Source organism: Lytechinus variegatus, chromosome 5 (genome assembly GCF_018143015.1).
Source record: "Lytechinus variegatus isolate NC3 chromosome 5, Lvar_3.0, whole genome shotgun sequence".
NCBI lineage: Eukaryota > Metazoa > Echinodermata > Echinoidea > Temnopleuroida > Toxopneustidae > Lytechinus > Lytechinus variegatus.
The window spans coordinates 38,235,607-38,248,346 of NC_054744.1; positions in this window are offsets into that span (position 1 = coordinate 38,235,607).

Below are 12,740 nucleotides of genomic sequence, written 5' to 3' on the forward strand. Positions count from 1 at the left end.
AGAAGATTGATATCAAATTGTGCATATGTCTGAAATAAAAAAAGTTGTTCAAACATTCAAATATGTTTATGCGTTCTACAGTGTGTATCAAAAAAAAGTTTACACTTTGAAAAAGCCCTGGGAATTAAAAAATATACAACATGCGGGTAATTTTTTCACATATAATCTTTGGTTTGGGTCTCATCTATCCAATGAAAGTAAAAGTTTTGTCAGAATGCTACACTTGAGTGAGCACTGTCCATTTCTGTAAAGCTCGCAGAAATCTGTTTGCGCAGAAATGCTCGTTTTCATGCTGTGTCAAGGGAAAAGGACGAAATCAAACTTACACTACGGAAGATTTTTCATACATTTCCCTTGCACTTTTAGTCAATTGGAATAAAACGGATAAATTCAAGCATTTTGTGACGATTTTGCCACCCAAATTGAAATTTCAACACTTAATAAGCACAACCTTTTCCCTATTTGTGCCAGCTGGATCTGAGGACATAACTGAATCTGAAAAAAAGATTATATCAGATCTCCAGCATTTTTTACTCAGTTTTTATCATTGAAAGTTGGTTTACATTTCATTCTTCATTTAATACTTGTTTCTGCACACTTTTCCAAAGCTTAGCAATGATTAACAAAATGAAAATCAAGCTTTAGCCATTCCATGCAAATCACAGCTCAATGTAAAGCAAATTTCGTCACGATGGCCTCGGTGTTAGGGGGAGTGGGGTGGGGCGAAATGCACTCTTCGAAGTGTTTTGGGCAAGGTAACAAGTCAAACAATATAGAAGATATCTTCAAATCAATTTTACGAGCTAAATTCCATGTGTTCTTCATGATTAAGGTCTACTTTTATTCGCATAACTATTTCAAATTTCTGCGCAAATCAATTTTCACTAACTTTTGTAAAGTAAGTGGTGCTCACTCAAGCAGAAATATTTTTCGACAGTTATATCGTCATTTGCTTTAATGGACCTGTGCCAATGTTAAAATGTGGAACAACCTTCAGGATATTACATATGTATAATTTTACAGGATTTTTTCAAAGTGTAAACTTTTTTTGATACGCACTGTATAGTTGACCATGGCATTTGTTTTAGACTGTAACATACATGACATGGTGATAATGTCTGAATGTATATTGGCCATCTTATATCAAATTAATTTAGTAGCTTCGAAGTCTAATTCGGGAAACATGTTTTACATTATTATTATTTTCACTGCGACAACAGGTTGCTTTAAAATATTTGATCTTTAAATGACAAGTCGTTAACATGATCTGGAGATCAGTATAGAAATGCAATTTTGTGGTAAGTTGGTATTGCGCCGCTGTACGGATTCTGTGCCAAATTTCCCTAATACTATGATCCCGCCAAAAGTGCAACCGTTATTTTCATAAATATGCAGACAGATTTAAAAACAAGCACAGTTAGTCCACGCGTTTTAATTAATGCAATTAATCCAATTCTTTTTTTAGCTTGAGTCTAAACATGTTTTAATCCAAGGTATTTATGAATACCAGTATATTGATTTAAATTAAGAGTAGGTGTATCAATTTACTGGACAGATTTTCTCATAAATGTAAGTGGGAGTATACTACCTATAATATTGTAATAAATGTGAGACTTTAAATTCATACTTTTTGTTCTTTTAAAGGAAACCAAAACCCTAGAAGAGACGCAATTTAATTATAAAGAGTAAAATGGGAGGAACAATTAAAAACAAGTTTCATCAAAATTGGTTAAGAAATGAGCGAGTTGTGGACGTTTAAAGAGTCTTCTACTTTCTATGGGGGTCCTCAAATTGGCCACACAATGCTTTAAAATGGCAGATCCCCATTATCTTTCAAATTTCATCTTCCCTCTTTCTGAGCATAACATATGTCATAGGAAAATTCACACCACATATGTAAAGGTCAGGAGGAGACGATGTGATTTTTTTTTTCAAAATAAAGGTTGAAATCTAATTTGTATACAAAACAAATAGAGAGTTGTCCACAAAATCAGCCATTTTAGGGACAAGTTTGCCAATTTGAAGATCCCCCTTAAAAGTACAGCAGGACATTTTGAACGTCCCTAACTTGCTTATTTCTTACCGATTTTGATGAAACTTGTCTTAAATTGTTCCTCTCATTTTACTCTTTCAAACAAGGTTGCTTATCTACTTGGGTTTTGATTTCCTTTAAATCGTTAAGAATTTTTCATAATGGAATATCATATTGGACTTATCCCGACAAATACTGTTATCAATATGCATGACCTCGGTCTGTATTTTATTATATTTCCTGTATATAAATATTGTAGGCATATTGTACATGATAAATATAAATATTGATCTGTTTTAAAGCATGTTCCTGCGTTCCGATTTATTTTGAATCACATACCTCATGTCTTCTGGTTGTCTTTACTAAACGAATTCAAACTTAACATTCTTTTGTCAACTTCATGTTAAAACTGTATAAACCTTATGAAATTAAATCCCCCAAGATCTTAAAGAAAAAAGGAAATAGAATCAATTTGACCTTCGAGGTATAGCTTCAATTGGCATTGAGCAATGATTCATAGCTCAAGCATAGTTATCATATAAGAAGTTGTGCTGATATGCCCAATGATGATGTGGTCGTTACTTACGAGTGATGTAGAAATCTCGACAGGACAATCAGTTTCCTTTTATTTAACAACATGTTGATCTTCTAAGTGTATTTTCTTGTCGTATTTGGAGCATTATATAAGTAAAAGATAGGACCTGAGAGTTATCTAACACATCCCACATAAATTCTAGACCCCAGTAACTCGATCCATTCCTTCATGAATCTTTTGATTTCCACGGACAGGTATACAAACTATTTTTTCAATGTGTAAAAATGATATATTACGCATTTTAGCGTTCATGTGCCTTTTAAATACCAAAATGTTCCAGAGGTGAAAAGTTTACGATGATGACTCAAGTTATAAACAATACGTATATTGGTTTTCTACCAGGTGCTTAAAAACTATGGGGCCATCGATGAAGGTTGATTCTTAAACAAAACGGTCTCTATACTGAGTGATTGCTCATCATCAAATTTGAATCGTGTCACCATGGATACGTAATGTGCTCAAATTTACTTCGATTTGACAATTACATTTGATATGGTTTAGTAGTCATGCTTGGAAACATCGCACTCAATTTTCACTTTTTTTATCTCATGCCTTGTCTAAACATGCTAATCGATGTTTGAACATGGGACGGTATTGGGACATATGCCTACTCTGCATTGTGTGACCTGGGGTTCTCTGTTAAAAATTAAGAACAGGATTTTAAAACTTATTATTGACAACTGACATCGTAAAACAATGACTTCGCTTTATAGTTTCAATTGATAAGGTCTACATTTAAGCAAACATTTTAATGTAAATTATATCATTGTAGAAAAAGGGATACAATAACTATCTGACTATACTATGACGATATTTTGACTACACGATTTCAAAATTGGATCTCCTGACTTTATAAGCTTGGCATATACCGACTTCACAGTAGGCTTGAAAAAGATTCTTGATTTTCTAAACGATACTATGCCTTAAAAGTGAATGAATTTTGTTTTAAGTACCCTTGGCGTAATCCCGGTTAGTTTTAAACATTTCCCTTCTTGTTGCCCCTCTCTCCCAGAGGAAGCTTAGGTGATGGGTGTTATCCAATTCTACGACTGACCATAACACCAAGTCATCCAATGACCATTCACCAAGCAATACCTTAATGGTCAAGCCTCCAAGTCAAAACCAGAAGTTATATTCTCTATAATTATAATTTCCTTTAAGCGGAAGATTTATAAACATTTTTAAAAGTTCCAGAAACATCCGTACGCTCATCTCACAGCAGCGATTAAGTTGGTAAATGCGTTTTGAAGAAAAAACAAAGTGCAGAGCGCAGTGCAATGTATATTCCATTCGAATAAAATAAATTCTAGTTAATCCGTTTATCAAAATATTATCTAATTTTTAAATGTCAGCACAGGAACAAGATACATTCTGTATAACCAAAAGTTTTTTTGATTTTAAATATGTTGAATACTTTGTGGTTACCAGGGAGAAAGTGGAGATACTTGACACCTTACCAATGCTAATACGACAAGGAAGTTAAAAAAACAATACAATTTTCCATCATTAATTGCCAGAATTTGAAGTTTGCCTTCTTATGGCATTAATGGCATTAAGTCAATTATGACTCTGACTAGATTGATTAGCACCCCCTTACGGTTACATCTGTGTTTTATAACTCCATGGTTACACCGTCCCTTGCCCCTATTGCCTACTCCATTACTCAACCCCTCGTTTGCCCCTTTCCTCACCACGTAACGCCATGGCGATTTTAAATTAGCCATCACGCCTTTCCACCATGGCAAGTGAGTCTTGTGAGGACTTAAGGAATCAGTATTTCCTCTTTGGGTTTCCATATACTTTAAGTGCTCAGTCAAGGAAATCTCGTTAGCCTGTCAGAATAACTTTAAGTCCATGTTGCTACTGTCTTACATGCTTTTCTGATTTAATCATGTATCATGATGTTACTTTCAATTGCATTAATACATGTAGGAGGATATGTGTTTATGATATGGAAAAAATAGACATATTTGACTAAGGAATATCTTGTCACTTCGCCAGTCATCTGTACTGCATTAATTTTCACCTCTGCAACCAGTTAACATATCTTTAAGTGACAGTACATGAAATATAATAATATAATGATATAATGTAACAACATAATAACTGAAATAATGACAATAATTCATATCTTCCTTTCCCATTAAGCCTCTCTTTCAACATGTTCAACACAATATTTAGGACTTATTTAAACAATTTGTGTACCATGACTGTAACGGATTTTTTTTTACTGCTAATATCTATGGTGTGTATATGGTGTGTATAGCAGCCGATTTAAAAAAATTCTCAAACGAAGATGAAACATGTGTACAAGTGCATGTATTAGAACTAATAAACCCTGAAAACAACCATTATTGAGAATGAAAAGCTAAAACTACAAGACAAACCCCGATTTTGTAAAGAGGTGTCTTATAGACGCCTAAATAGTACACATAAGTGTATAGGATGAAATTAAGATGGTATTTCCGGTCACTTTATATTTCAATTTTTGAAGCACTAAATAATTATTTTCGAACGCAATTTTTTCTGGGCATCAATTTTGCAACATATCCTAGACACAGGTGACAAGTGTGACCTTCTAGCTCAGATTTTTTAAAAGTCAAACCAATGTTAACCAATCACTTTAAGTGAATTATTGTGCAGTGAATAATAACAGAGTGAAATTTTCATTGAGGACAATAAAACAAAGAATTTGAATCTGAATCGTTTGACTAACTAATTATTTATTATTAATATCATAAGACCAGAGTATCGTTATTGCAGTTTCCATTGTTGGCTCTTATCAATCCAGCTTTTTCTCAGTTGAGAAAGCATCGCGTTTCAATGAACATGATTTATTCAATCAATTTACGGGTAATTTTGAGATATATATGGGAGGACAGACAACCATGGGGTCTTTCTTCGTCCCCCTTTCTTAATTCCGATACCCCTTTCCTCGACTTTTGACTCATATCCGAACCATCCTTCTGTCCCGGATGCCTTTTGCCATCAAGGTTCCTATTCTTAGCAGTATCTCAAGACATCGTCTTGCCACTCCGCGTATCTGTCAACGTCAAAACACTGTCAGAGCCTGACCTTAACGTCTCAACTTTCTTTCAGTTTCATTTTTAAGTTTAAGACAGTTAATTGGTTTCATTCTCAAGAAGCACGCCTAGATATATTGTGCATTCATCGACCTGCTACCTTATTATATCAATATATTCATCAACGTAATCGAAAGACAATTTCTAACAGAATCACCGGTTTATAAAGAATATTGGCGTTGTAAGTCAATCGTGACATTTCTCTCTTCTATCTGGACAATTATTAACACGAGGCCAAAGAAAAAATTAAATGACGGTAAAGGAATGTGAAGTTCAATATATCCATACCCTTGCATATTTCCAAATCTTCAACTAATCATTTTGGCCAGCGTGATTGAATCATTTGAATGTTCTCGAACATGTTAAAACTCAAGAATAACTATCGGCCTGCTTTATGAATATGAAGTTAATACTTCAAATCTTAGGCATATTTATCTTTTTTTAAATCAAGTAATCAATTTAACATTAGGCATCTGAATCACTGACACAAAATAAGAAAATGTCACTGTTGATTTTCCTTATTTTTTTTTCCAAACAAAGACGTGATTCATCTGTCAACTGACTCCTGTTGTCAGATGCACTGATCATCGCTGATGATGAAATATACCCTGGGTAAGTGCAAAATTTCCAGGGTAAGAAGAGGTCCATATGGATATCTTCCTAGATATTCAGTGAGTCTTGTGTTCAGCGATTGTAATATAAACACTTGCAAATGACTCTCTTTAAAATTCTGCAGGTGTTTTTTTTAATAGAAAGTACCTCGAATTTTTAACAGAAATATAATTCACCACTCCAAAGGTTGAAAAAGCTTCGTATACCCAGCTTCAGCGGTATTTTTTTTCATTCATTTGATTAACAATGTTTCCAAACTTGAACCAATTGGAATGATTTTCTTTTCCCAATCGGTGAACCTCAATTGCCTGTGTCTGGTATATTTATGTACCTTATATGAATTAATGATTGACGGATTTGAATATATGGAACACAGTCACTTAAAATGTATTTCATTTAACATTTATTGGTATGAATATGAATGCGTTACCAGAAGGAGATGTTCATAGAATGGCAGAAACGTACAGGGTATTTTGTCTAGGTCGCTTTGCAGAAGAATTGCGTTTAAAATGAAACATATAAAAGGAACGCAAATCTTAAATACTTGCTTGTTATTAGTTAGAAAGCAAACTACCTCTGGTGTTAAGAAATGCGTTTGATTGCTTTTATTTCTCTACTGGACCAGTAGCTTCTCCTCGCTCTGCCCTGCTCTGTTTCGTCGCCTAGCTCTGCGTATTGTTATTTTACTAGCCGCAATTTTGAGATGGCCTTCACTTTGAATTCATTGGCATCTCCATCCTATACCATCTCAGGAACCACTGAAGTTTTCAAAAGACGAATTGAGACGGTGAAACTAACATTGCGGGGGTTACTTAACTAAGTTACCATTCCTTATCATCATAAGGCCGCAGAAGCTCATCATCGGTGATTTCTTTGAAATAACAATCAATCACTGTTAGAAAATTTATCCTTAAAATAAAAGAAGTTCCTGCGGCAGAGTCTCGAGAGCACCTGTAATCTTACCAGATTGCGTAATCTTACAGGAAATTGGTATTTGGTTACGAATCTTACAAATATTCTTAAATAAAACACGCTTTTCCCCTTTTTAAACACACCTGTTCTGTTAAATTGCAGAAATATTCCTGTTTTTTTTATTTACAGAATGATTCTGTTATTGCTTTCCGCAAAATCTTCTCTTTTTGTTCTGTAAAATCAGTTTTTTTTATATACAATGCTGATCATGATTGGAGAAATTATACCTTCTTCTATTTTGCCAATCATTATTGCCAGTTTGTAGATGTCTAATGATTCTTATACTGTATAGTGAGTAATCAGAATTGTCTTTGCATCAATAGACATTTAGGCACTGAAAGTACGCCCTAACATAATTCACATTTCCTATCATGAAGAAATCACTGTCATAGTTATTAATTAAGACATGATATTTGACGCCCAGCATGTCCAACGTGTTCAAGTTGAATGAACTTCAAAGACATGAGTAAGAATCCAACTAATACTGATTAAAGAATAATGCCTGGAAATCAGTTTAGTACAAACATCTCAAAATTGTTCATTATTATTATCATTATTATTTACCTCGGTGATCTTATACGAACATCAGATTATGGACCATGTTTACGTTTGTATAAGTGCAGTTATTCTACGATGATTTTAATAATTATAATAATAACAAATATAATAATGATGATAATAAACAGTTCTTGTATAGCGCATATCATATTGTGGAGCGTTGTGGCCCAGTGGATAAGTCTCCTGACTTTGAAACAGAGGATCGTGGGTTCGAATCCCAGCCATGGCGTAATTTCCTTCAGCAAGAAATTTATCCACACTGTGCTGCACTATAGACCCAGGTGATGTAAATGGGTACCCGGCAGGATTAATTCCTTGAATGCATGAGTGCTTAAAGGCAGCTCGAGCTAAAGCCGGGGTAATAATAATAACAACAACGCGCTTCGGAATAAAATATTTCTAGATAGATAGCGCTATATAAATGCCTATTATTGCTATTATTATTACGAATATAACGTCTCTATGCACTTACAAAGGACTTGGATATGTGACTAAAGGGATCAGTTCTGAAGAACTGAGATGAGATGTCAATAACAATGATAGTCAAGACAATGTAAATCATGGTTTGTGATTGGATGAGTCAGTTCGAAATCATCATGAACTGAAAAAACAGACTTTTCAATCATTATACAACCGCAATATTTTTTTCCTAATTATTATATAACCATGTACAACAAAATCGTGAGTGATCATCGTGGTAGACTAGTCTATGAGTTTATGACCAACCCCTTGATAACATCTGTTTCAGAAACATAATTTATGATATAATTTGAAACTTTACATTTTGTTTGGAGCATATGTTGTTAAGACTGTATGGAGAGTGAACGTACGATGTAGCAGATTTTCCAAAGAGGGTGATTACACAGAAATGATTAATTTGACACATGACGTATTAAGGGTTAAACAACCAACATAAACGCAGTTCTGGAAAGTGCAATTTGGTGTGTTCGGATATTGGTTGATCATATTTTAATCTGTGACTTATGAACTATGCTGATATTTTAAGCTTCTCTTTGTGGGCGACCCACGATGTGTATGTGCGCCACAACATAATTGAATATAAAATAATTAATGATGGAATTTGGATAACCTTTTGACAAGATACTCTATGTAGTCAAATGAGGACATGGTAATGTTTCTCTGATCCCCACAAGGTGTGGCGTTGCAAGATACGTTATTTCATTCGCGGTTTTTACTAGTCCCTGGATGACTCTTAGTCATTACATACTATGAGTATTCCGATGTCATGTATCTCATAACTACGAATTATCACCCATCCCAAAAACCAGACATCAGTTGGTTTTTAGGATAGATGTTAAAATTACAGCGTGCTTGAACATAACACCAAATAATGTTAACATGACTGAATAAATAATATTGTCAGGAGTTGGTATTTAACTAGCACCATAAATTAAACATGGTGTATGACTCTTAATTTGGTCCTCTTTAAACGTCTTTGTTGTAGATCAAAACCACGGCATTTGCTCTGTGTAATACCTGTCATTTATCAAACATCCTTGCCTAAATGGAGGGAGTAGCACGGAAGCTAATGTGTCGTATCTCCCGCATGGTGACGTCAACATGGTCAAGGGCTATTGTATACCTTGCATATTAGGGGACCTTCCGATTGTGATTGACCTTTGCTCCAGTAATCAAGCTTTCGGAAGCATAATGGCATGCGCCTGTAATCAGCTATCAAGTTTATAACTTCTTTTACGTTCACCTGAAATTTATAACTTTTGTAACTCACTACCAAATTAGTAACTGTTTAAATTTAAACGGCAATTCTTCACGACTAATAAATTGGTTGTATCAATCCTGAATATCTATCACAAATATGGATATAAATCTAAATTCTATTTAAAAATTTATATCAAAATATCTCGAAACGAAACATCTAGATGAAAGACAAAATGTGTATTTGTATCGATGAAATCAAGAAAACGAGTGGATGGATTACGTAAGAGCCCCTTCTCTAATAAACAAGGAGTGTTGTTACATAGGATTGTGTCTAATTTTCAAGACATAAATTACCCTTATCATGATAAATCGTAAAAGCAGGAGTTTGCCTATTCAAATTCAAATTTATTTATTTCACTTCCATCAAACAAAAAAAAATTGTATACCATATATAAACATAAGTACTTGTGTCCGTTGCAAAGAAACAAAAATAATAATACATATGTTGTGGAAAAAAACAGACAATTTGGGCAACACACTGGAGGTTTCAAATAAGTATACTATTTTTCAATAAAAATTAAATTAAGATGGAAAAGGAGGGACCCACTAAAAAACAATGCTTGTACAATGTGAGCCCCTCAAAAAATAGAGAACACAACGAATGACAAAGTACAAATACAGATATATGTAATCAAATGAGAAAAAAATAAATTCATCGAATCTCTCCTTTCCAACGGTGTCTGTTTTTATGAGACGAATGAATATCTTAACAAAATATTTTGTGACATACGTTTGCGGTATGTTTGACTTTATTTTACGTGTATGTCCAAGCATGGACCTATCACATGGTCCAAGCATCTATCTTGAGATATCTAGATCTATCCTCATAATCTATACTTGAATATTACTTTATTTCTAAGATGTTACTTTCAGAAACTTCCTATAGGAAAATAGTTTTCTTACGATAACCATTTCACGCAGGTTGAAAATTGCTTACAATATCCTTTGAAAAAAATCCAGAACCAGAGCCGAGGATTTATCATCCACTGAGGCCGCTTCCGTATAATAGGAAGGCACTGACATATATATGTCAACACGATACAGATTATTACTTCCTGACTGTACGACAATGTGCTTTCCCTAATTAGCCATTAAGGAATATACAATAATTAGCATTCTCATGATCATTTCTCCCATCCCACTGAGAGTAGAGTGTGAGTATGTACCTCGTAGATATTTTAATTAACTTTTTGATCACATTGACAGGATTTCGATTACTTCTTTAACTTATATCGTACATAGGGGCAACGCAGATGTGGGGATTTGGGGACACGGGTCGTGTGGTCCAGTGGTTAGAACATTGGACTCTTAATTGCAAGGTTGTGAGTTCGAATCCCGACTCTGCCATTGTCTCCACTTTGATAAAAAAGGCCCGAGAGTGATATCTGTCGTCTATAACGTTAGCCACTATGACTGATTAACCTTGACGTAAAATGTTTCATAGGTAATTGGTTATATACCAGCTTGGCGTTTACCAGCAAAATGCTGTCCTGCCGAGTTCCTCCGGGAGTTACCACAAACAGAAACAGAAACAGGATGGGGCAAGATGGCCCCCTGCAGTGAGTCTGATGTTGATACATCAACAGGCCTTTTTCAATACTTTAGAAAATCTTCTTTTATTGCACCCGTTCATTCTTCCCTTTTCAGCACTTGAATAAATCATGGAAAATTGCGCAGTCAATCCCCCAAGGTATCACACATGATTAGAAGTAATACATAAGGCATATGAAGTAAGCATGAAATAAATTTGAGCTGCTTGACCGATCCATCGATAATGTAATGCAACTTTTCAAATATCCTTGGAATCAGAGTGATAAAGAAAATGGCAAGAAACTGGGTCATCCTTTTACAAAATGCAACCTTTTGAGAAGGAGTGGATAGGGGCTAGCACATCCGTCAAAACCTATAAATAATACGTTCAAAAAGAAAAAGGAAAGGGCGTCAGGGGAAAACACTGGAAAGGAAGAGCCTAGCATTTAGTAGGCTGGAAGGTATTCACTCACTCCTTTCCCCTTTCCTTCTGTTTTGCTGAGTGTATGCATCTTAAATTTTGGTCATGACGGCGACTTATTTAAGTATTGTCTTTTGCAGAATTTCCTGATCCTTCATAAAGATCAGTAAACTATATACTAACTTGATAGATTGTACCATACATTGCTTTGTCATATTGGGATATTGTCTTTTGTTTCAGAAGAGTGTTGTGGCTTAATTAAAAAAAAAAGTTTTCAATATTTGACGGCAGACCCAAATATGTTTTGTCATTAAAACATTTTAGAATGTACTTCACCAATAGACGGCTTTTATGTTATTGTAATTTGAAAGAAAAGGACGAAGCGATCGATCAGAGCCACGATGATATCCTCGACCAAAATCCCGGGGTAAATGTATTAAACTAATAAATGTAAGCCACTAAAACTTTTGTAAGACAGAGCCGATAATGATGAAAACATTTTATATGTCATATTGTCTGCTGACAAATTGTCAGGTAGACAGAATACTTATAGAGTAGTAGGTACTTCTTTGGCGCAATTAAAAGTTGACCCCAATTATTGACTCCAGACGCCTCGCTTCTAAAGATAATAACTACTAAACTACATGTATAACTACTAAATATAATCATGGTCCAAGGTTTAGCATCTTACTCTGCAGTTGTTAGTTACAGCCTACCTATTTTGTGAACAGAAATAAGGTTTACTGTCATATTAAGTGGAAAAATGCATTTGTTTTAATTCTGGGCATGGCATATAAATTTCATGGAATTCGTACCAATTTCCATCTTAGGCATTTTCATTAAATTTTAGTGATTCCTTTATATCTTACAAACTTGCACTTCATTTATCACCAGGTAATATTTTTTTTTTTTTATTTTGAAAATCGTATAAAACGTAAACAAGTTGTAAAAAAAAGTGTCTGTAGTTGAAAGGCAAAACGGAAAGCTTTAAAAGTAAGCAATTAAAATATTCATTTCAGCTGATTGAGGGCAAGGCAAGGACAGGTTCTGAATGAAAACAATTGATTTTGCATACAAAATCACGTTCGTTTTTATTTGTTCACATGATCTTATTCATTTTGAATTCAATCTATTCATTGCAATGATATTATTTTGTAAACATGAAGAGTAGAACAGCCTGAAGTACAATACTGAATC